This window comes from Sus scrofa, chromosome 18, assembly GCF_000003025.6.
Source record: "Sus scrofa isolate TJ Tabasco breed Duroc chromosome 18, Sscrofa11.1, whole genome shotgun sequence".
Classification (NCBI taxonomy): domain Eukaryota; kingdom Metazoa; phylum Chordata; class Mammalia; order Artiodactyla; family Suidae; genus Sus; species Sus scrofa.
In genome coordinates, this window is record NC_010460.4 from 31,809,058 (window position 1) to 31,835,889 (window position 26,832).

At 35.2% G+C, this 26,832-nt stretch overlaps 1 protein-coding gene across 10 annotated transcripts in view; it reads right to left on the reverse strand.

Annotated features, from left to right (window-relative positions):
* The window catches only part of FOXP2 (forkhead box P2), a 555,422-nt gene that overhangs the window by 473,956 nt on the left and 54,634 nt on the right, over positions 1-26,832 (reverse strand). For 9 of the 10 annotated variants that reach the window (XM_021078421.1, XM_021078435.1, XM_021078432.1 and 6 more), the window contains exon 2: positions 7,889-8,033. The exons of the other annotated variant lie outside the window; for it this stretch is intronic. The gene's annotated coding sequence lies outside the window, so the exon portion shown is untranslated. The remainder of the gene's footprint in view (positions 1-7,888; positions 8,034-26,832) is intronic. 10 annotated transcript variants of the gene reach the window in all.

A 26,832-nucleotide genomic window follows, 5' to 3' on the forward strand; every position in this document is an offset into this window, starting at 1 on the left:
TAAGGATATGGTTTGCTGTGGCCGTGGCATAGGCCGGCAACTGCAGCTCCAATTCACCCTCTGGCCTGGGAACTTCCATATGCCACAGGTGCAGCTGTAAAAAGAAAAAAAGGAAAAAAAAAAGTCTAGGAATACAGATAACCATTAACTTCAATATAGTTAATTATCTCTAGAGAGAGAAAAAGGGATGGGATGGGAACACACAACTTTTACTGTATTTGTGGTAATGTATTTCTCAAAAAGAAAGAGAAAGATCTAAAAAAAAAATAACAAAATATTCACACATCAAATTTGAACATGTAAGTGCCTATTATGTTAATTCCTTATGTTTACAATATTTTAAAATAAAAAATTTAAAGCTATCGCTTTCTTCTAGAATGTAGAGAATCTTCAAAATAATTTTCAGTGAAAAATATTCCTAACCAATTTGCCCAGATCAGCTGACTAACAAATGCTTTTATATAGTTTAAATACCTAAGATGGTTGATGGGTGTTTATTTTAGGTGAAATACAGAAAAAAAGGACACTCTTACTTGCAAAAGGAGAATTTGGGCCTTTTAAGTTATATAATAATAAAATCATGAAACATTTAAGAGAGTTCAGCAGAAAAGGCTTTCTGGAGAACACATACCTTCAAATACTTTCTTTAACACCCAAGGCCCCTTTGCTGCTCCTTTATGTTGTTCCATGGAGCCATAATCAAATGCACCATTTAAGTAATAATGATTGCATGAGTAAAATTGTCAACTCCACAAAGCTAGATCATCGATATACCCCCTAAAAAGAATTGTTCATCCGAGAATAGTCAGTCCCTTTCCCTAGATACCACTTTCCATCATTAACTTGGAAGTGGGCCAGTTAATAACTGGTCCTTCAAATGGATTTGGAGGTTACTACCATTTCGTATTTAATAAGAAATTGTGTCTCTGTTGTCTTAAAACTGAGAGGTAGTATAGGAAATACAATAAGTTGTAACTGTTTTTTTTTTTTCTTTTTTATAATAATCACTTAAAACCAAGAGGTTAGGCTTCCAAGATAAAGTACTTATCTGGATGTTTTTTTATCCTTGCATTTAAGCATTGTTTCTTTGTTACAATTCTCCCTTCAGGGTATAAGAGCAACCAATTCTTATACAGCAGTCACAAGGCACAAATTCAGGTAAGATACTTAAGTAAGAAACATGGGCCTCTTTCTTAAGATATTAACAACTGCCTTTACTAAAAAGTTTACATCATTGTAAGAGAACATGGATATTGCACCTAATTTTATTGAATTATTACTTTACAAAGATTCAAATAAATTATGAAGACAGTTGTATAAAGCTGCCACAAAAAACTGATTCCTTGTTATTCAGTGAAAACTAAATCACATGAACATTGATTTTTCAGAAAGATTCAACTCCTATTCTGCATGCTCTGTCATTTTAAAACTATGTCTCTTTACAGACATTTAAAAAATAATCTTGTTTTCCATGTCCCTATATACCTCAAATTGACCAATGCACACCTTTTTGAACCCCAATAAAGATATAGTAATAGATCATTTTCTGAGTTACATATTGAAGGGAGAAAACAAAAAAAAAGTTTTTCTCTTGCCTGCCGGGAATATGTAAAAGAAACATAAATATTCTTTAGATCCTCTTTTAAGAATTTATAAACATTCCAGGTAGGGTAATATAAAGTTACAGAAACACTAGGGGACAAAGAAATAATAACTTTTAAAATATTTCCATGTGACGATAGAATCCATATTTCCTGAATTCCAGAACTATATTCTTTCCAGAAGAATTCTCTGCTTCAAAATTTAACAAATAAAATAAATGACTGTGTACTACACACTGCTGTACACAGAGAGAGAGACACACATAGATGGATATACATATGTACATACACACACACACACACACACACATGCACAGAGAGAAAGAAACACAGAGATAGATAAATACACATATATGTATATATAAACACATATATACATGCAAACATAAATACATATTTATTTACTTACACACACTTCTCCATATATTTAGAAAGGGCAAGAGAGAGACCACTACCATTAAGTGCTGCTCTGTGCCAAGTATTTTTTATGTTTGATGCTTTAATCTTCACAAAACCCTTTAAGAAATTGTTATTATTTCTTTTTTTACACATGTAAAACTTACCCAAGATCAACATAAAAAATACATGGCAGAGCAAATGCAGGTCTGTCAAGTGCAAAAATGAGCCTCCTTCCTCCACGATACCCTTAAAATAAGTTTTAGGACGACTGTAACTATTGCTTTGTATCACTTTAACATAGAAAAAAATTCATTCTGGCACTAAGAAGAAACATAGCTGCTTTTTAAAACAAAATCTGATTTTATTCCCAAAATTTCAATATGGCAAAGGAAAAGTTGCTACAAAGATAATTCTTAGTTGAATATGTTCAAAATGTAATTCCCTGGTAATCTGGGTTTTGGCCAAGACAAATCAAAGTCATAGATATTTTACAAATGCCAAGTTTTCAGAGAAACAAAAAAATGCAATAGCAACAGATGCATTCTCCCTAGACATTTGTGTTGAGCCTAGCTATATCCAAAATCTGAAGAAAAAGGGGAATTTTATATTTCATTTTGATGAACAATAAATTCTTGATTTCTGTTAATGTCAACCAGTTTAAATAAGATTATATTTACTCCTTGGAAAATTAAACAGTAGAATATAATAAGAAAGAAAGAAGAAAGTAAGGAGGAAAAAGAGGAAGGGAGGAAGAAAAAAGAAAAGCAAGAAAAAATTTTAAGGAGACTAGAAAGAAAACCATATATGGTACTTCTTAAAATGAAAAAAATATTTGAAATTTTCTATTCAAAGAAAGAATACAAAGTGTATTTGTTTTTCTTTTCTTTTATAACATACTAATATTAAAATTCACAAATTAAAGTCCCACTTAAGTGAAAAAGCAAGTATGTCCAAGGATAACGAACCATGCACAAAATGGATTAAAATTTAAGGAAAGAAGCTACAAACAATTCAGTAAAGGTCAGTAGTTCATTACTTTAGAATAGGTTTTGGTTACACTGTAAAATGTATCTATTTTTTAAATTCAAAATTAAAATATCTGTTTAAAAATAAAGCCAAGTTTATACTATGTAAATAAACTGTCATAAAAAGTTACCAAATGTATGGAAACAGAAAGGTCCTCCTCTAAGGACTTTCCCCAAATAAAACACACTGCTTTATAATATCACAAAATACTGATGTTAAAATTATGTTTTTTGGTGTATTTTTTGTTTGTTTTTTGTTTTTTGTCTTTGCCTTTTCTAGGGCCACTCCCGCGGCATATGGAGGTTCCCAGGCTAGGGGTCAAATCAGAGCTGTAGCCGCTGGCCTACGCCAGAGCCACAGCAATGCGGGATCCGAGCCGCATCTGCAACCTACACCACAGCTCACGGCAACGCTGGATCCTTAACCCACTGAGCAAGGCCAGGGACCAAACCCGCAACCTCATGGTTCCTAGTCGGATTCGTTAACCACTGCGCCATGATGGAACTCCCAAAATTCTATGTTTTTAATATCTTTGAGTATTCAGAGTAGGTCAAATAAGAAATTATTTCATTTTTCTCAGAATTCTACTTAACAGAATTATTGATTGCCTTTTTCCTTTTAAAATTATATTAGATACGCAAAAAAGTAACTAAGCTTTTATTTTTTAGAGTAGTTTTAATTTTACAGGAAAACTGAACAGGAAGTACAGAGTTCCCATATATATCTTCTCCATCCTCAATGCCCACAAAGTTCCTACTATCATTATCATTTTGCATTACCATGTACATTTGCTACAACTGATTAACCCTATTAAAACAGTTATTAACTAAAGTCTGAGTACACATTAAGGTTCATTGTGTTGTACAGGTCTATAGTTGTACAGTCAACAAATACTTAATGTGATGTGTCTATCATTAAAGTACAACACAGACCAGTTTCACTCTCCTAAAGACCCCTGTGCTCTGCCTATTTGTCCTTCCCTCTCCTCAAGCCCCTGGTAACCACTAATGTTTATCTCCACAGTTTTGCCTTTCCCAGAATGTCATATAGTTGGAACCACAGTATATACATAGCCTTTTCAGATGGCTTAATTCACTCAGTGATATTCATTTAAGGTTCCTCTGTATGTTTGTGATTTAATCATTTATTTTCATCAACTAAATAATAGTCAATTATATGGCTATAACACAGTTTGTTTCTCAATTTATCTATATCTATTGCTTCCAAGTATTGGCAATTATGAACAAAGCTTATATAAACATTCTTGTGCAAGTTTTTCTTAGACATAAGTTTTCAACTCATTTGGGTAACTATCCAGGAATGCATTTGCAGGATTGTATATGAGTAAATATTAAATTTATGTTTAGCTTTGTAATAAACTGCCAAACTATTTTCCAAAGAGGCCATATTCATTCCCACCAACAATGAATCAGTCCTCACTGCTTGCTCTGTATCCTTGGCAGCATTAGGTGTTGTCAGGGTTCTGAATTTTAAACATTCTAATAGGTGAACAGTGGTATTTTGTTGTTTTAATCTGCAATTCTCCAATGAAATAAATACCAAGCATCTTTTCATAAGCTTATTTGTAATCTGTATATCTTCTTTGGTTAGATCCATTTAAAGTTCTTGTCCATTTTTAATTGGGTTTTATTTTCTTACTGTTGAGTTCTTTGCACATATCGATACAAGTCTTTGATCACATATCTGTTTTATAAATATTTTCTTCTATTCTTTGGCTTATCTTTTCATTCTCTTAACAGTGTCTTTCTCAGAATAGAAGTTTTTCATTTCAACAAGGTACAACTTAGCAAATTTTTCTTTTATGGACTGTGCTTGTGGTGTTTCATATAAAAAGCCATCTCTAAACCTGAGAACTAGATTTTCTCCTATGTTGCCTTCCAGCAGTTTTATAGCTCTGCATTTTACACTTAGGTCTATGACCCATTTTTAATTCATTTTTGTGAAAGGTATATATTTTGTGCCTAGATTTTTTTGCATGTGGATGTCTAGTTGTCCTAGTACTTTTGGAAATACTGTCCTTTTTCAACTGAATTGCTTTTACTCTTTTGCCAACGATCAGCTGACTATACTTGTGTACGTATCTTTCTAGGTTCTCTATTCTGTTACAAACATCTGTCTATTATTTCATCAATATCATACTGGCTTGATTATTGCAGCTTTAAACAAAGTCTTGAAGGCAAGTAGTGTCAGTCTTTATTCTTTTTCAACAGTGTGAACTGAGTCTATTCTGGGTCTTTTGCAATATTTATAATATTTGTAATATTTACAATATTTATCAATGTTTACAATATTCTTAAATTTATCAATATTCACAAAATACTTGCAGAGATTTGATTGGGACTGTGTTGAATCTATAAACTTCAAGTTAGGAAGACCTGATATCATAGCCATATTGAGTGAGTATGCCTATCCCTGAACATGGAATATCTCTCCATTTATTTATTATCTTCTTTGATGTTCTTTCATCAGAATTTCATAGTTTTCCTAATACTGTTGTTGTACATATTGTCAGGCTTACTTCTGTGTTTCTTTCTCTTTTCTGGTGTTAATGCAATGGTGTTGTATTTTTAATTTCAAAATTCCAATTGTTCACTGTTGGCATACAGAAAAGCAACTGACTTTAGATCGTATTTTTTGCTACCCTGCTATAATTGTTTATTAATTTCAGGACTTTCCTTGGTTGAGTTTGGGATTTTTCTAAATAGACAATCATGTCATCTGCAAATAAATAATTCTATCTCTTCCTTCCCAATCGGTATACCTTCTATTTCCTTTCCTTATCTTACTATCTTAGCTAGGATTTCCAGTATGATATTGAATAGGATTGTTAAAAGGGAATATTCCTGATCTTAGGAGAGAAGCACCTAGCTTCTCACTGATGATTTTTCATAAAGCAAATACCCATGCAACAACTGGCACAGAATATTGCTGACACACCATAAGTTCCTGGAACGTCTGCCCGATTTCTACCACCTACCTAAAATTTAACAATTACCTTTATTTTTGTTGCAATCATTTCTTGCGTCCCCAAATACCAAAGCTTAATTTTGGAACTCCATATAAAAGAAATCATACAGTATTATTCTTTTGGGTCTAGGTTTTTTTTTTACTCAGCATTATGCTTATGAGATTTAACAATGCTACTGTTGCTACACTTTACCCAATTGCATTGCTGCAGAGCACATGTTTGAAAATTTTTTCTATGAATGACAGTATTTCCAAATCTTCATCAACCTCAAACCATTCACTACTGACACATGAAATTTAAATAACTTTTATTTATTCATTTATTTTTAGGACTGCACCTGCAGCATATGGAAGTTCTCGGGTTAGGGGTGGAACTGGAGCTGTAGCTTCCAGCTTACACTAAAACCACAGCAATGCCACATCCGAGCCATTCCTGGAACCTACACCACAGCTCACGGCAATGCCAGATCCTTAACCCACTGAGTGAGGCCAGGGATCAAACCTCCATCCTCATGGATACTAGTCGGGTTCGTTACCACTGAGCCACAATGAGAATTCCTAAATAACTTCTTAACATTTCATCATATTTATTAATAATAAAAATTAAGTTTTAAGTGAAACCACTTCTAACGTTTGTAGTCCTTCCGAAAGGTGTTTATTCTAGTTCAACGACAGAAAAAATCTGAATTGAACTTCCAAGACCAAAAAAGTTTCCTTCTTATGCATAGTTTATGCTAAATTCAAGATTTTCAACTCACAATTATAGATTGTCAGGAATGGCCACAGTTTCATGGCTCTATCAGATGTTCCAAACAACAAGATTAAACATGAACCTAGAAATTATGAAGAATTCTCACTGCAGATTACTTTGACAACTTTGTCAGATGCTATGTGGTTAAGAATATCACATTCAAAACTTGTAAAATTCATATTTCAATTCTGGAGATAATTGGAAAGATTATAATGTGGTTTTATTCAACTTTAATAAGTATTCATTTTCTATGGCATAATTTGGACTTTTTAAAATTAAAACAACACTCTATCAAGGATTTCTTTCACTAAGTGGATGAACAAGGTGATCGACTGTTAAGCAAAAATCAAGTTTCTGGCAGTGCCATTATTACATCACGTATCAAGTGCCTTATCACAAGAATGATCACTAGGTAACTTTCCAGATAAAAGCAGCGGTGATAACAAATTTCTTCCCCAATAATCTTCCCAAATCAAGCACTGCCTTTAGTCATCATTCTTTCTACCACTTTCTGGACAGCAACGGAATTCTGTGTTTCTATAAAAACATTAACAGACATCTTTAAGTTCTTTCTAATAAAAGAGGAACGAAGTCTTTCCAATACAGTGAGCTGACAAAATTTATGTATTTTATAGTAGATTACAGACACAAATTCAGTCCAGTTCACTTTCATCATGCAAAGTGAAAACAGGACTTGATGTCTCTCCTACTAGAAGGTAGATTTAAATAGATATATTAAAATAGTCTTAGTCTCAGATATGAAGAAATATAAAAAAGTAAGAACCAAAGTTTAGAGCATACAGGGGTTATGATGGCAAAAGTGCACATATTAAAGAAAGTTACCTTTTCATTTGAATACTCTCAAAATTCTTAACTGTTTTCTGTCAGAAGGTAAAATTAATACTAATACATTTTGCATTAAATGTTATTATTGTAAAGCATCATCTTGGGTTATTAGTTAGAAACTGTTATCACACAGAGAAATTTAAGTTACCAACCAAATATCTGTATATTTTGAAGAGAAAAAAAAAATCCAAAGAATACTGTCATCGCATACTTTTCTACTAGCATGTGAATAGCCACAAAACTGAGAGATGGAAAATATAGAGAACAGATGACTTACATTTGGAGGGCTAGGCTTTCATTCTCTCTCCCAGGATTGAGGAATTTTATTCTTTGTGCTTACAATGTTCCTTTCTCCAGGGTATTCTTCTACTTCCAGAATAGGTCAGAACAAAGCTTCAATAGGCTTCTATTATTTGTTTGATCTAGAGGGAAATTATACTTTTAATCAATTATTGCAAAAATGCATCAAACTTTTTTCTTACTGTGCTGGGGGGCGGGGGCTTCTCATTATTTTCTGTTGGATCTGAGGTGAACGGAGAAAATAGGAATTGCTATTGTTGAATATTGTAATAAATAAATCAAGCAGTTTAAATTAACACCACTAAAAGAAACCCACATCTATCTCCTTTTTCATTTTTATGGCTAAGCAGCATAGCAAGAGGAAATTAATATTCAAAATCCAAATGACTACAAAAGCCTACTCAAATGTATTTTTAAAAGACTTTAACATAATTTTGCAAATCCATGAGTTTGAATGGACTGGCAGAGACGATTAGGTATCAAATATTTTTACTCATTCATTTTAATGTCTTAGGGCTAAAGAATTACAGGGTGATTAGAAAAGTGTAAAGGAAAATCCATTTTTAAAAAATTTAATGGAATAATAAAAAAAAGATGATTTCAAGAGCACGAGACAGACCAGAAACTGATAGCAGGGTCTGTAGGCAGGGCAAGAAAGTCTGGAGTAAGAATTCTGATGATGGTACAAAGCATGTTGGTCAAATTAAAGCATATAACATGAATACATTTTTAATCTAATTTGATGTTAATTATCTAAGAAACTCATAAGATGTAAAATTGCAATACATCCTACATTCACAAGGACACAGAAACATAATATATGATTATTTGACCTTTGGTGGTATGAGGAGTCATAATTTTAAGAGAATTAATTGTATTCTACCAATTTTTATCAAATTGTAGTTTTCTAATAATGGGTATTTTCTGCCTCATTAAAATGAAATATTAAGATAAATGTCTTCAACTTGTGCCATACCCTAGATCACACGCTCTTGCCTTATCATAAAGCCATTTGTATTGCTTTCCATTAAATAATAAATCAAAATGTAGGGGGAACATTTAGAGAAAACTGGAAATAAAATATAGATGTTTGAGGGAAATGTGTCTGCTAACACTTTAAAGCCAATTTTGGCTCAGAAATTTAAGAATATTACATTTGTGATTATTATTTCAAAAATAATAATATAGTGGGAATACAGTAAATAAATAAAGTCAATCAATATCTATATTTGAATAGCTAAATACAAAAACCAAAACATGTATGGGCAGAAGAGTACCACTTTAAGCCATCAATTTGATCACAAATTGATACTTGTGTCATCTCCTTCTGTTTTTAACCATTGTAAGGGGTACTTGAAATCATTTGCCTGGAAAACCTCAAAATTACTTCAAGGTGAAACAAACACACAAATCTAACCACCAAAAATTAAAACTATTAAAGGAGAAAATGCACTCAAGACTAGATTTTAGGATTACAGAAAATTGGAGTATCTTCTTTTAGAAAGATTTGACTAATGTTGGCCTAAGAGACTTACTGTTAAAACTTATTAACATGCACTTTCTATATGAATATTTCCATATGGCTTTTCAAACACAGGTAGTTCTACTTTAGTTTCTAGAACACAGAAATGGTTTTGCTGTATTTTGGATCAGTGCAGATCAATGCACATTCCTTTAGGGAAGCCTTTTGAACTGACAAGGCGTGAATGATTGACATCAGTAACAAATACTTTTTGTTGTCCTGGACTGACATGTCATTTACAGCTATACCTATGCTAATTAATGCCATACATATCTACCAGATGTGTCAGAAAAATATGCCAGACCCTTCACAGAATATAGTTTGACTGTAGCTAAAATTACATTATAGATATGGAAATGCATCCTTTGTGATAAAGAACTGATCTCTTTCTCTCTCTCACATAGACTATACTACCTATTATAGAGGAAAAACCCATTTATATGCACAATTAGCTATAACTTGTCTATTTCATTGGTAAAACTTTTTACAAAAAGGAAACTCTACCTTGAAATGTTCTAACACATTATAATCTTAACCCTAAAAAATACAGAACATAATGCACTCAAATATTAGTCAGGGTCTTCACCAACTATGCTCTCACCACATTACCCATTATACTGAAATCTCTCAACTACACCAGTAGACTGTTAAAAATGGTAACTTTTCATTAATCAACTTCATCTCCCCATTCCCTAAGACAGAGTCTGGGATATAGTAGGTACTAGGGGTTTTTTTTGTATGTTTGTTTGTTTGTTTTTGTTTTTAATAAAGAGTTAAGATCAGTAAAGTCATCAAAATTATGCAGACCATTTTTGTCAATGAATTCAGTATATACAAAGAAATAAATATTAATGTTGACAACTGAAACCCTTAGTCATTAAATCATATAAACTAGTAAATAACTCACTGCAGTACAGTGGTACAGAGCCAGCACTCAGAAAATGTGACCTAAAAAATCAGGCTGGGAGTTCACATTGTGGCTCAGTGGTTAATGAATCTGACTAGGAACTATGAGGTTGTGGGTTTGATCCCTGGCCTCACTCAGTGGGTTAAGGATCTGGCAATGCCATGAGCCGTGGTGTCGCAGATGCAGCTCCGATCCCATGTTGCTATGGCTGTGGTGTAGACTGATGGGCTACAGCTCCGATTAGATGGCTAGCCTTGGAATCACCATATGCCACGGGTGCAGCCCTAGGGGGAAAAAAAAAATTCTTAACCCTCTTTCTTGATTCCCCTCCTACCTCAGACCCTCTTTTTTCAGTTTCTGCTAGTTCTTATTCTTACGTACATGTATTTCCTCAAAGTCCATTTTCCCAAAACTTAATTCCAGTCCTCCTCTTCTCTGTCTTTTTTTTTTTTTTAATTTAATGGATGCACCCACAGCATATGGGAATGGAAGTTCCCAGGCCAGGAGTGAATCCGAGCCTCAGCTGGGACCTACGCCATAGTGAGGCACCCACTGCACCAGACCGGGGATCGAACCCCCATCTCCACAGTGACCAAAGCCATTGCAGTCGGATTCTTAACTCGTTGTGCCACAACAGGAACTCCAGTCCTCTTTTTTTTTAGGGCTGCATCCATGGCATGTGAACGTTCCCAGGCTAGGGGTTTAATCCCAGGGCTGCAGCTGCCAGCCTATACCTACCACAGCCACAGCAATGCCAGAACAGCAACACTGGATCCTTAACCCACTGAGCAAGGCCAGGAATTGAACCTGCATCCTCATGGATCCTAGTCGGGACTGTAAACCACTGAGCTATGAAGGAAACCTCCTCCAGTCCACTTGTTAATCTGAACTCTAGTACTTAAAATAACCACGACTTGTTGCAAATGATTAGCAAATGTATATATGCAGTCCACAACTCTCTCCCGATGTGCAGATTTAAAATCCTTACTGAATATACTATCTCCTAACAGCTCCCCTTTTCTCCAGTGTTAACTCCCAGAACAAGGAAGCAATCAACAGTTAAGGAGGGAGTGAAGTCCTGCAAGAATTCACAGGCGTCAGAGAACAAGGGGAGAAATCCAAACCCATTCGAGTTAGATGCAACTTGTTCCTCGTATCTCATGTGCAATCCAAGTACATTTCCCTTATAAAAATTGCTGCATATAGCGGTTAGTTTTCAAGGCAAATATTGCTAGAAAGAATAATATGATAAACATCAATACAGCATGAGGATCACAAAATAAAATACCCAAAGATAAAAGGGTAAAGCAGCTAGGTGCAAGAGAAAAGAAAGGTGTAGGGTACTGTGGTAAAATCTCTAAAGAGGTGGTTTTTAACCTGCATCATATTACTGCATATGCTACTGCATTTGCTGTATAGGAACACAGGCTTAGGCTTGCCAAATGGGAATTTTCAAGAGAAGTTAGAAAAGCTGTGGGGGACCGATCCAATTTTTTAAGATTTAACAAGACATTTCGTATTTTTAAAAATAATATAATAATATTTGCAAGCTAAGGACACAAACCACTCCTTCCCGACTTCAATGTTAAACCAAAGGATCAGCTTATGACCTAAAAACCATGTATAATATGTTTTCTAAAGGAAAGGGTGGTCTGAGTCATGAATAACCAATACAAAATCCTTCCATATACTATCCATTTACACTTTGCGAAATGCTTGTTATTTAATTTATTACCTAGAATATCCTGTGAGTGCAGTTTTCATCCTCTCTTTGGCTCAGTTCTTTATCCTCTAATACCTCTTGAACATCTTCACTTGAATATTCTGGTGTTGACCCTTCTTCCAATTAATTATGGCTTATATATTTTCAGAAATTTATCTCAAATCTTCTCTATACTCAAGAACACTCAAGTTTTCTTAAATATATGCCAATATACCAGATGTCTCTATGAAGCATCTTAAAAACGGTATCTCACCCATCTCTACAATGCTAGTCTTTTTCCCTTTTCTTCAAGCACAATTTCAAATTCATATCCCTCACCTCCCCTAACATCTTCAAACATATCACTCACCATTCATCTCTGTAGAAAACACCAGATCTAACAAAGTTTTCAAAAGATGCAATTTTTATTTTTTTATTTTTTTTATTTTTATTTATTTATTTATTTATTTATTTATTTATTTATTTATTGTCTTGTTGTTGTTGTTGTTGTTGCTATTTCTTGGGCCGCTCCCGCGGCATATGGAGGTTCCCAGGCCAGGGGTTGAATCGGAGCTGTAGCCACCGGCCTACACCAGAGCCACAGCAACGCGGGATCCGAGCCGCGTCTGCAACCTACACCACAGCTCACAGCAACGCCGGATCGTTAACCCACTGAGCAAGGGCAGGGACCGAACCCGAAACCTCATGGTTCCCAGTCGGATTCGTTAACCACTGCGACACGACGGGAACTCCCAAGATGCAATTTTTAAAAAATAATCTATTAGCGTGGCATAGGGGAAGGAGTGGAACGTGACTTTACACTGTACAAATATTTCCCTGGTGCTTTTTCTTTTTTTATTTTCTTGGCCATACCCATGGCATAAGGAAGTTCCCATGCCAGGGGTGGAAACAATGCCTCAGCAGCAACCTGAGCTTATGCAGAGACAACGCTGAATCCTTAACCTACTGTGCCATAGTGGGAACTCCTGCCTTTTCTTACTAGCTTATCAATTAATGTTGTTTAACAGCAGAGCCGGTTCCTCAACATCTACTGAACAAATAAGAACTTATTAGCCTTAAACCCAAGACCCTTCATCTTAGGATCAACGCTGCCTCTCCTTTACTTTCCTCCACAAATCTCCTCTACATTCCAGAATGGAGCCAAACATGTTGTGTTTGCTTTATCAGCCTCTAAAGTCTCCATTTGCTTCAATGAGCATGTCTCTCTCTCTCCTCTCAAATTCTAGTTATTTAGATTGTCCCATGCCTTCCAAACCTCGATTCGACCACCATCACCCCCAAGAACCACACCCTTATTTTCTTAATTAGACATAATCGACTCACATAGCATTTTCTCTACAGCTCTCCTTTGAAAACTAATCACTTAATTTACCATGTAATACATTTGTCCACATATCTGATTTCTCATGTTTAATCAAAAATTATTTTAAAGCATAGAATACATCTTATTCATCGCTGTCTTTCTTAACAACCTAGCTTTATTATGACAGAAGTACTAAACCATTTACAAGGAATGGTGAACAAGGCAGAAGCAGAGTTACAGTATAACTCAAAAAAAGACAGTTATGTTAAGCCCGTCTTAACCTTTTGTGTTCATCAATTTCAGAAAGTAATTGTCACTACCATTGTTTTCAAGTTCTAAAAAAAAAAAAAAAAAAAAAATGGAGAAAAAACAAGTCATTACTTGATTTACTTCTATAGAAGACACACTAGACAAACTGTTTTAAGTCAAATGATGGAGGATAAGAATGTACATATATATGTGTGTGACTGGGTCACTTTGCTGTATAGTAGAAAATTGAAAGAACACTGTAAACCAAGTATAATGGAAAAAATAAAAATCATTAAAACAAAAAAATATTTGGTTTTAAATACCTACATTGAAGTTCTGAATCGACATTAAAATTTAGAATCAAAAACAAAACTGTGAATTTTTTGTATGAAAACCAAGTTACTTGACCATTTGTTTTAAAAGATATAATGAATCTTTCATAATGACCACTAAGGTAGCTCTCTGTGTCTTATGGAAAGTAGGATCAAAACTAGCATATCTGGGGTTCCTGTTGTGGCTCAGTGGGTTAAGAACCCAAAACAGTGTCCATGAAGATGGGGGTTTGATCCCCAGCTTCACTCAGTGCATTAAGGATCTGGTATCACCAGAAGCTGTGGTGTAGGTAGCAGATGTGGCTCGTATCCAGTATTGCTGTGGCTGTGGCGTAGGCCAGCAGCCTCAGCTCCAAATCAACCCCGACCCCAGGAACTTCCATATGCTCAGGTTTAACTATTTAAAAAAAGAAAAAATATTAAAGTAGCACATCCAACACAAATAGGGTCATCCAAGGAGCTGCTAAGAGATACAAAGAGAAATACAAATTATATTCCAAATTCTAATTATATTAGCAGCAAATTTTTTTAAATGGAGTATTTACTCTTGAATTACTTTAGGGAAGAGAATTTACTTACATAAACTTTCAGTGAAGCACAAAAACTAACACAAAATGAACTAGCAGTGAATAACCAGGATCTGCTAAGAGGGAAGATTTTAGGTGCCTCTGGCTCACCCCCAACAGTTCACAGGAGAGATTCATTAAAGTGAGGAATTTATTCAAGATTTCATTGGGTCTAAGTGGCAGAGATGGGAGGTGAGCTCAGGACAACTGCCCTAATCCAAAAATCTTTCCTTTTGAAACCAATGCAAGCTAAGTATCCTCAAAATTTAGCTGATGTATAAATATACACATATAATATTTAATTTCTCTATATTTGAAGATAATTAATTTCCACTGAATAATATATATAATCAAAATTAGAAAAGATCAATATTTTGGTGTTACATCAGAGTGTGCTTATCACAACACCTTAAATTTTATATTAAACGTATCTCATTTATGTATCATACCCATGTTTATAACTGCAGAGTCAAATAAGGATATCAGACTCCCAAAATAATAATCATCCATTCTCTCCAGAGGGCACAACCAATGTCAGCATCAATAGATTCACATATAAAGAAGATCTACTCATTCTCCTCAAGATTTCTGGGTAATTGATTGAATATTAGCTTATTTATGAAGTGGAAAAAAATCTCAGAGCAAACAAGCAGGAAAGGGAAAAAAAAAAAAAAAAAACTATCTTATCTATATTGCCCTGACAATTGAGTTTGGACAACAGTATTTTCCAAATGTACCCTATTCAGGGCTGGATATGTAATTACCTTCAGTTCATAGTCTAGACATTAATGCTTTCATAGTATTTAAGACTCCTTGTAACATGCTTGCAGCTTTAAGTAAGCAAGGCTCAATCTTGACCAGATAAATTAGCAAAGAATGCAATAAAAGCTGCAATAAAAGAACTTTATCCTACAAACCTTCAAGTTGCTGCTAAATGAGATTTCTTTGAAATGCAGATCAGTTGAACTAGATTAGTGAATTTTAGCTCCTGTCAACATCATAACAAAATACAAATACAATTGTTCACTGGCCTTATCTCCATGCTTCCATCTGCTGCCTTGTTATTTACTTTCCTTGATTTACTATGCAGATCTAAATAAGGCACATCAAGGAGGGCTTACAACACAATGGCTTCTTAAGCTTTACATCAAGGTATTTGAAACTGAAGCCAGGAAAGGGCTGCCATCAAAGACATATCTCTAATGAACTTCCATATCAGAGAAGGTTTGGTATTTAATACTGCTGTGAAAAGAAAGAGCTACAAATCAGAATGGCCTATGAAAGAAAATGCCTACAAATCTTGATGAGATTAGCACCTCTGAGAATTAATATCCCAATAAAAATGATGTCTGGTACCTTGAAGAGTTAACTTCCAACCTTTGCAAATATAATGCACTGTGTCAAGAGCAGGGAAATCATTTGACAAGGTTAAAAGGTCAGGGAAGAATTTTTAATTTTTCTCCCAAAGCTAGAAAATAACATTTTTTACTCCTGCTTATTAAATCCCTGCCAGATTAAACAAACTTCAACATAATTAATACAATTAACAGATTTATAACATTATTTTCTATGTTACATGCATTTTCCACTATTTTTCAAAAAGAAACATTACAAACAACTTCAGAGTAAAATAATGTAATCTAAAATGACAGCATGCAACATTTGTTCATCAATTCTAGTATTTCATTTTTCTCCCCCGCAGCAATCTATGGCAACACAGAGTAAAATCTTCAGTCATTTTGCAAATTTCAGGGTGCCATCTTTATATGTCACTCACCTTTTAAAGAGATACAGTAAATAAGAATCTCCTTCCACCCTCTCTTCTTCCCTAAACGTATTTTCCCACTTTTATTTCCAACGTGTCAAAGTTGAACAAGACAATAATTCACAAACATGAGTGAAAGTTTCCAGCAAACTCTGCTTGCATTACTGTTTGACAATTTCTTTCCCATAAGCATCAAGGTCTATAAACAAATGACAGTTGTTGTTTTTAGGGGAAAAAAGAAAGAAAGAAAGCAAGCATTTCAATCATTTATGTCATTCTATAGCAAGGGAAGATCCCACAAGCAAGTTTTGTTCTGTGGATCAATCAGCTCCAAACCAAAGTAGACAAGTTGTCGACTCCAGTGCCTGGAAATCCTGCTGCAGGCTCACCAGATGATGAAAACTGAGGTATGCAGTGGGGGGCCCCACATGGCATTCAGTAGCTTCTGGGCATGTCAAACTTCACAACTACCCTACAGTCAATGACAGCAAACACCTTCCCCGTTCTTGCCTCCAAACATAAACTTGCCTCTCTACCCTCCCTTCGAATTAAGAATTACGGGCAGTCTTCCAGAAACAAAGCCCCAAACAGAAGCAACCTCCCATGACTACACAAGAGAAATTGCAGTTGTCTTTTTGCTGTATTTCCTTTCACGCAGCCGAGGTTCCAGACTTATTTACAACCACAAGAGACCATTACCTCTTCATGCTTAATAAAATGACAAAACAACAGATTTGCATATGCAAAAGCAGGTGCTCTAACAGGTTTGACTACTCTTGACCTAAAGCACATAAAAGAGGTTTCTCTGCAACAGCTGTCTCAAAAGTACTGGTGCTCTGATGGGCATTCAAAACTCTACCATCTGTAGAAGCGTGTGCTCAAAATGACAATATGAATTAAAAACTGATCAATGAACTTCTCTCATCTTTATCCATATGTTTAAATTCCAAGATATGTATATATTGGGCTATTTTACCTACCAGTCCTAGATAACAAAAACAGAAACGTTGACATGCAAAAGGAATGTGTTCAATTGATCACTGCAGAACAATTCTTTGCACCATGCTGACATACTGAGATGCCAGGAACTGAATTTTAATCATGATATTATTTTACAGAACACAATTTTTTCCACAGGATTAATCATTTTAATTGCTATAACAATAACCTAAATAACTACTTTGTTGGATTTTTCACTATCCTAATTGTTTTTCTTAACTCTTTTTATATTCCAGTTGTCATTTTCGATCCTAAAAATAACTACATTCATGGGTTTCTTAATCTTTCTTACTTCGGGCTTTCATTTAGAGAGGTAGATTTTTCTGAGATTCTGAGATTATAATTTTCTTTAAGAGGCTACTTTTCCCCTTGCACACTAAGGTAAAGAACCTGAGTCTGAGCATGACCCCTTACTGAACAGAATGACTTGTTTTTGAGTTATATTTGCAGAAGGTAGCACCATATGCCCCAAGCTCCAAGTTGGGATGCTCTTTCTACGGTCTAATTTGCTTGTCAAAAGATGTTACAATCACAAACCTCCAGTGTCTAGATAAACTTAATATCTCGTGAAGCAACAACAACAATTTTCCTCACTTTCTTTAGAAGTAACAAATTAATCTCAAATAAACACAAAAGGTTTGTAAAGTTCAAACAACTTCTGAATTATAAATAAAAGAACCTGGTGCCACATGATTGAAAAAAGAAAATCATACACACGTACATAAGTTCAAATTAATTATTAAGACCAAAACCCTGTCTGCTTTTTGAAAGAACAGAAGCAGCATGAGGTGCACAATTTTCAAGCTGACTTATAAATAACAAACTACTTTTTAAACAGAAGTTTCAGAGAAATCGAATATAAATCAAATCACAATTCATTTATAAAAATTAACCTTTGAAATTCAAGTGAAATGCATCCACTTATTTTAAATATTTTTGCAATTTCCACTGTATGCATATCTTTGAAATTTGGTCTTCACCTCCAAGAATCTTTAAACTTGGCTGCAATACTCTTTTGTTTGTTTGACTGTGATTTTGTTTGTCTGTTTTCTCATGAAGGAGAGATGGTATCTGACCATATAGGGAGGAAGAAAGACCAAACCTGCAAGCAACCGATTTAAGTTTTTTTCTTTTTTCTTTTCTTTGTCTTGTTGCTTCAACACTTAAGATACCATTTAGAGAAAAAAACAAGGGTATTCAGTGGCTGTTTCTCACAACTGAGATGAGACATGACTATGACCCCTTCAAAGCCTTTCCAAATTTTTTAAAACTAAAATTATTTACTCAATAGGTCGTAACTGCCTTTCGTGAGCCACAGTAATCCATCATGTGAATAAATATTTAGACAATATTTTAAATGTGTACGATGTACTTGACGGAATGCCACAGCTCCAGGCTGTCATGTAAATACAATCTGATCAAAAACATTCTGCTCGTACAATAAAAGCCCAGTTACAAACACAATAGTTCAGCCCAGGAGAGAAAACTGATATCTACCAAAAGCTCAACAGTGGAAAGTGACCATCAGTGACATATACCATTGCAATTTTAAGTTTTAAAAGTTGGTTTTGTTGAAGCAGATATCATATAAAGAATACACACCTATCTGAAGCAGATATTAAGAAAGCCTCTTTAAAATGTACCATTTGTGAATAAAGATAACACATCTAATAAGCAACACTATGCAGCAGAAAAAAACAACAGAGTGGCACTTAACAGGGAACAATTTACAACATAAGTTGTTAAGTGGAAAAAAAGCAGGATACATCAAAGTGTATATGTTTATATTCCCATCTGTGAAAAAAAATGACATAGATACATATATGTTTATATACACATTAACTATTTCTAGAAGAATACCAGAAACTGGTTGCTATGACTGAGTCTTGAAAAGGAAAAATGGATACTTAAGGCATTGCTTCACAAATTTTTTCACAACTTATGAAAGATGAGCTCATGACAGAAAGAAGAACTGAAGAAATTATAAGCATAAGAATGAATAAAAAGTTGTAATCCAAACAAGAAGAAATGAAAATCTGAAGGATGACAGCAGCCATGAAGATGAAGCAAAGAGGACATATTTGACAGCCACTTATAAATTAGGGTCCATTTCACTTTGTATATGACCGAGAGAAAATAAAAAATGACTTTCAGATTTTGGGACTTGGTTGTATATTGTGGATAGCCTAGTCATGCAACAAGACAAGGACTGTCCCAAGAAAAGCCATCTAGTAGCTCTAGGATTTACACTTGTGGTAGCAGTCACAAAGATTCCCAAAGATCCCTACCCCTGCAATCTCTGTCCCATGCAATCCCCTTCCCTGGAGTGTGTGGGCTGGATCTAGGGCCTTGCTTCTAATAAGCAAAACATGACAAAATTTCTCATTTCTATGATTAAGTTTCAAAATAACTCTGACTTCTGTCTTTCTCACTCTCTTATGCGCTCACTCTGATGGAAGCTAGTCGCCTCGTTGTGAGGTTTCTATGATTCAGCCCAGGAGAATGCCCAAGTGATCGGCCTACATCTTCTGTAGGAACAGCACAAAAAAAACCGAGGGAATATTCTTTCAATATTCAAAAACTATAATCTGGTCCAGCAAAGGAGTTATAGAAATGATGAGTTAGTTAAGCTCTAACATACATCTTTGTTATTTCACTCATACCTTTCTCCTTAAAATAAGCAAACTACCAACCGACATTCATTTTAGAACTAAGCCCGTTCATTTATCAGCAGCAACCCTAGGTTAGCTGTAGATACAATAATTCAACAAAAATCAACGAAAACATTCACTACCTTTAACATAGGACTTAAGTTTTCTCGAGCTAAGAATAAAGTATTTTACGGTAGCAAAACATCATTTTTTATATATGCGTTTCTGCCTTTGTATGTGTTTACATCAGACACTGGACAGCTTCTACAGAGGGGTGAGTGGCACTTGCTTAATAGCCAGAGTAAGATAAAGTTAACCTTATACCTCCTAGATTTAGTCAATTTATCTGGATTTAGAAACCAGCTCATTCATTTTTGGAGCTGGACCTGAACTATATACAATATAACTCTACTTACTATTTGTTGCCTAATAAATACATGTTGAATTGACATGAACAAATTTCCTTGCTTTACCGTCCTGGTAACTAGTAAGATTCTAAAGCTCTTCTCCTATTTTCTTAACTTCAAAGAGTGCTCTGCTCATAGAGTCAATGAACATTTACAGAATGAGTGAGTGGATGAATGAATGAGTCACTCTATTAATCAGTAGAGGGGATGGTAGATTGAAGAGGGTGTGACTGATGAAGGCTGAAAGGAAAAGAAAGGGGAAGGAATCGGGGATATTGCTGTAGGGTATGTCATCCATCAAAGGAATTTTATTTGCACACCTTTTAAAATAAAATTTGGCAGCATTTTTAGAATAGATTTGAACATCATAAAGGTAAGAAACTTCAGGAATGCTAATTGCGAAAATGACATGATGATAAAAATTTGTCATGGCATATAAGGAAAATGATACTTCTTGCCACTGCTGTGTGTGACAGGCAGGAAAAACAATAGACATGTTACCTGGCAACAGGCTGAAACAGCATCATTATCACCATAGAGTCATGGAATCCCCGAATTGGAAAGGATATTAAAGGTCATTCAGTCCAACGGCAAGCAGATGGCCATCTAGCCTCTGCCTAACCATTTCTAATCACTGTTGCTTTTCATGGTAGCCAGTTATACAGCCGAATAATCTTAGTACTTATAAGACTTCTTAAATTCAGTAAAAATCTAGCTATTTAAAACTTCTCATTTGCCCTGATTGAATACTCAGAATTTATATATATGACATCTGGTTCTTAGCTAGAAAAGAGCAGAGGGAACCACACTGGACCTGGTATCTTAGGATCTGGATGTGTGTCACAAGTCAGCCACTTGTTTTATTCCTAGTCAAGCCATTTAACCTCTGAGCTTCACCCATATATAAGATAGGACTGTTATGGGGATCAACAAAGATAATAAATGCGATAGAGCTTTGCAAATGAGAAAATGCTAAAGGTACTATATTTCATTTTGACAGCCTTTGTATATTGAATATAGTTACAGTTTCTCTTCTCCAGGTACAACCACAGTTATCATTTGTAGTGTCATATAGTTTTGTGACGAGGGCAGGTAACATGCCAAACCTATCCTGACCGATACACTAATTTAAATTGCTCCATTTTTAGCAGCAAGAACAAACTATGAAAAGGAAACTAAATCTCAAGAGAATCTAATCATAGTGCTTTATAATATTACTCTGACAAAGCATGCCTTTTAAAGTAGTACTAGAAAGTACATTTTCAAGTGGTAAAAAGATTCTCAATGATTTCTGGGATACTGTGGGACACAGCCTAACTTTTCTAAGTCAAAAGTGGGCTTTTTGAAAAAATAACATTTTAATTTTTCTTTGAGAATGTTTTGTCCTCGAGGATACATCACAGTTATATTTAATTTTATCTTTCATTAACAGAAATCCCTGCCTATTACTTCAGCCTATAAATGATTTACTAACCAACACAGAGAAAGGAGAAGACGGGCACACATTAGCTGAGACCTGACCATGTTCCAGAAGACAGGGTGTCTTGAGTTAAGCTGGGTCTACTATAGAAAATACCAAACAATTCCTTTTAAAGAGATTTTTTTTTTTTAAAGTTAATGTACACACCATCTACAAATTAAACTCTTACATTTCCAGACTCTTCAACTTGAAATGAATCTTCTGGAAATTATTCTAAATGTTTCTGGATACTTAAAATTTTATCTACCCCCTCATTTGAAATTCATAGTTTATATACTTTTATTTAATTAATTTATTTATTTTTGGTCTTTCTTTTTATGGCTGCACCTGAGGCATATGGGAGTTCCCAGACTAGGGGCTGAATCAGAGCTGCAGCTGCCAGGATCCAAGCCACGACTGCAAAACCTACACCACAACTCATAGCAATCCCAGATCCCTAACCCACTGAACGAGGCCAGGGATCGAACCTACATCCTCATGGATACTAGTCAGGTTCTTTACTCACCGAGCCACAATGGGAATTCCTATACTTTTTAAATTCTAATGATTCTTTGGAATTAATAGTAAGAAAATTGATACTTACATACAAAGAATTGTGCTTCTGAAATACTAATGCTTCCTAAGTTTAACACTGTAAACCAAAAATAGAAGTCTAACTTTTTTCATCATTTTATAAAATACTGAAATATGTCCTAAGTCATTGGCTGGAAAAACTTCAGCTTGAGTAATCTTTCAGGAAATAAAAGAGGCTCTAGTAAGAGCCTCTTATAAGGTTCTATTTTCTCTGTTGCTATGTAAAGCATTTTACTTTTCACACCTCTCCACAATTAATGGTGGAAAATCACTTAATGGTTTTGGTGATTTTCTTCTCTGCTCACGCTGTTTCCTGAGAGCTATTTCCTGAGAGGTTGCAGGGAGCTTACTCATACAACTCCTGTGAGTTCTTGGTCTTCTCCCAGTCTCTGGGTCCAGGGAAGGAAGAGCAAATCATCTTACTGGTAAACATGGGCCTCTCTTTCATTTCTCATTTAATTCAGAACATAGATGGGAAAGAAGAATGATTTACTGGGCCAGGTAAGACATGCTCCCCACCCATAACAATGAAATTGTCCACAAGAGTGAGGTTCAAAGCAATCCAAGAAATTGTAATGTTATGTGTCCTCTGTATAATCCGGGTTTCAGTGTAAGTATTTTTGTAGAAAGTCTTAGATAAGGTAGGGTGGAAACTAATGACACCTGGGGAAGACCCACAGATGCATGTCATAGAAAAGGGTGCTAAAGCATCTGATGTGTCACAAATATGCCACAGGTATACCAAGATGCTGGTCCCATCTGCCCTCAGGGCAGCAAAAGGAGCCTGGGGCAGCGAGAGCCCTCAGGCCAGTCACCACAAGTTAACCCAAGGTGCTCTTCAAACCCCATCACTTTCTGAGTGTCAGGCATGAACAAAGTCAGAGGCAGGACCACAGTAGTAGCTGAATAAAAAAGGTTAAGTGGGACAGCTTAGTTAGCCAGTGGCATGGCAATCCCTAGTCAGAATGTAATGGGCTCCAGGTATAAAAGGATGACTGCTTAGTTGTGGGTTGAATTACAGAAGTTTAATACAGTTCACCAAACAGAAAATAATCTGGCAATTATTATGTGTCCCATAATTATGTGTCCCAAAATAAATGTCTCACTAGGCCCTCCACTATGTAGACATGAAGAAACTGGATCGTGAGGCACTCTAAAGAGTCAAGCCAATGCAAACAGCTCACCTCAGTTGATAGAACAATTTTTTTTCCAAGTAGATAGTTGTCTCCGCCTATTAGCATCATCTCTACTTGGACCGCAATTACGTAAATACAAATATTTTTTATAAAAATAATAAAACTGAGCTGGTTGTTGGCTGGGCTCTAGAAAACTACAAATTGTTGGAAACTAACTTTATATTATTTCCATGAGACGGAAAAGTACATTAGCAGCCTTGCGGGATTACATGTTTTGGAGCTCTTCGTACATAAAGTTGTCACGCAAGCCTGATTTAATGTTCTTAGGCCTTAGTTACTTTATCTGTTATTTGAGGATTACAAAGCCAACAAAATCCAAATGCTGTTGTAAGAAAGGATATGGTGGGAAAAGAGGAGAAATACTTTAAAATACTGTAACACAATGGCAATGTTAAATAATGATTATTTTGCCTAAGGTATTATTCTTGAAGAGTATTTGCTCATGACCAAAATCCTAATGGGTCAGGAACTCCAGAAATTTGTAGAACTTTAGTATACCTGACACATAAAAGGACAACAAGGATCAGGAAAATGAACATGAAATAATCACACACCATAATCTAAAGGAGTAAACTTTCTAATTTCATTTTGTACCTATCTAAATTGATATCTATATCTACCTAGAAACAGATAGATATAGACAGTCTTATTATGTTTTATAACCTACATATCTGGGCAGAAGCCAAACCTGGTTCAGAAGGGAACTACTCCCTGCACCTTCACCCAAAACAACCATTCTCAGCAAAGCCTTATAGGATCTAGAACAGGATCTAGAGCCTGGGTATTAATGCTTAATCTTAGGCAAGTCATTTACATTTTCTTTTTACTTATTTAGCTCTAACAAGAGAATAACACCACCTACCAAAGATTTGTTTTCAAAAATTTGCACAAGGCATGTACAACGTTTAAAGGAACTCCTGGCCTAGAGTAAGCTCTAAATAGTGTTAGCTACTTTCATTATTTAATCCTAATACAAGTCCCCACCCCTCAATCTCTCACCGTATCCAACTTAGTCACACCAAACCCAGAGATGCTAACATTAAGTTTTTAGAACATTAATGAAAGTCCACCTTGTGCTCATATTTCCAGAGTTTCTACTTAATGTTCTCTTCCTGTTCCAGGATCCCATCCAGGACACCATATTATATTCTGCCATTGTGTCTACTTCGGCCCATTCTCCTTGGCTGTGACAGTTTCTCAGACTTTTCTTTTGTACAATGTCCCTCAGGTGGGACCTGTCTAATGGTATTCTCATGATTAGATTTTTGTGGGGAGAAGGCCACAGTAGAAAATTGCCATTTTCATCACACTATATCAACTCTACATACTATGAACATGACACATCACTGCTGATGCCGACCTTGATGAACTGCCATGGATAGGTTTGTCAGGTTTCTCTAATGGAATTCACTCTTTTTCTCTCTTTCCATACTCGACTCTTCAGAAGAAAGTCACTAAGTACAGCCCACAATTAAGAAGTGAGGAGTCAGGCTCCACCTCCTTGAAGGTGAAGCATCTACATAAAACTGCTTGAAATTTTTCTCTTCAGGAAATGTCAAGTCTCCCACTTACCTATTCAACCTTTTATCTATATAAGTATGGTATGGACTCACAGAAATGCATTTTACATATTGTTTTTTTATTAGAAGGTTTCCTTGTTTTCTGATGTTACAAAAGTTACAGTTTCATCTTGTATATTTCCTGCCCCAATTCAAGAATAAGCCCAATTTCTCCAAGGATCCTGGTTCTTAATTTCGGAGAATGATGTTAGAAACAAAGATACAGGCACTAAGCATGCTTGTCACTTTTAGGCACTCTCAGATGACAGAGCAAGGAAATAAGTATGCAGATGCTAACCAATGTAAATGCAAATATCTATAAATACTCCTATTTGTGATCCTCTGTATCTGCATTAAGCAAAAGTTTTTATTAAGCTAAACCTAAAGTCAGTGTCTCCAACTCTAATCCATTACCACATGGACCATTCTAGCCTCCTCCACCCATCTGTAAACGCTAAGATAAACCTCTGATTAACACTATGTTCCATTAAAATACTTCATTGGACATTCTTCACTAAAATTCTTGAACTCCCACTGTGAAACTAAATTTTTAAAACTAAATTTTCACCAGGATACAACTTAAATAGACTTGGAATAAAACATCAAATTTTTACGACACACAGAAAGCACCTCCAAATTACTGGTCTTTGTGAGCAGTTCATGAACAAAACTGTATTGAAAATATGTCTCTCTAAATCACCTAAAATTATGTAAAGAAAACCCTTGTTTACTTATTCATAATATTTGTCACAGCCCAAAATGTATCATCTGAGACTTTAAACAAGTAAACCCAAGAAACCAATTTTCTCTAAATGTAAATGTTAGTAATTTGCTTATAAATCCAATTTGCAATAATGGATTAACCCAATATTTGTTAAATATGCCTTTAACAATCTTATCCTCTACTTCCTTATCCTTATTGGTTTTTGCATGTTATTCTATCTTTTTTTATCCATGGCATGTGAAAGTTCCTGTATGAGAGACTGAACCCACATGACAGCAGTGACCTGAGCTGCTTCATTGACAATCCAGATCCTTAACCTGCTGTGCCACAAGGGAACTGCCTTCTATTTCCTTAACCTTAAAACTTATATATAATACCCTCTGCTGTACCTCCTAGGATAGAAATATATTCCTAACAAGTGGAGATTTGAGTATCAAATGACAAATATTTCTGCACAAGAGTATTATATGGTTATTTGTCTTTCTCTTTCTGACTTAGTTCACTCAGGATGAGAGTCTCTAGTTCCATCCATGTTGCTGCAAATGGTATTATTTCGTTCTTTTTTATGGCTGAGTAGTATTCCATTGTGCATATATACCACATCTTCCTAATCCAATCATCTGTCGATGGACATTTGGGTTGTTTCCATGTCTTGGCTATTGTGAATAGTGCTGCAATGAACATGCGGGTGAATTTTATCTGGTATCTAATATATGGCACAAATGAACCTTTCCACAGAAAAGAAAATCATGGACTTGGAGAACAGACTTGTGGTTGCCATGGGGGAGGGGGAGAAGGGGAGGGAGAGGGATGGATTGGGAGCTTTGGATTAATAGATGCACACTATTGTTTTTGGAATGGATTAGCCATGAGATGCTGCTGTGTAGCACTGGGAACTATGTCTAGTCACTTATGATGGAGCATGATAATGGGAGAAAAAAGAATGTATACGTGTATGTGTAACT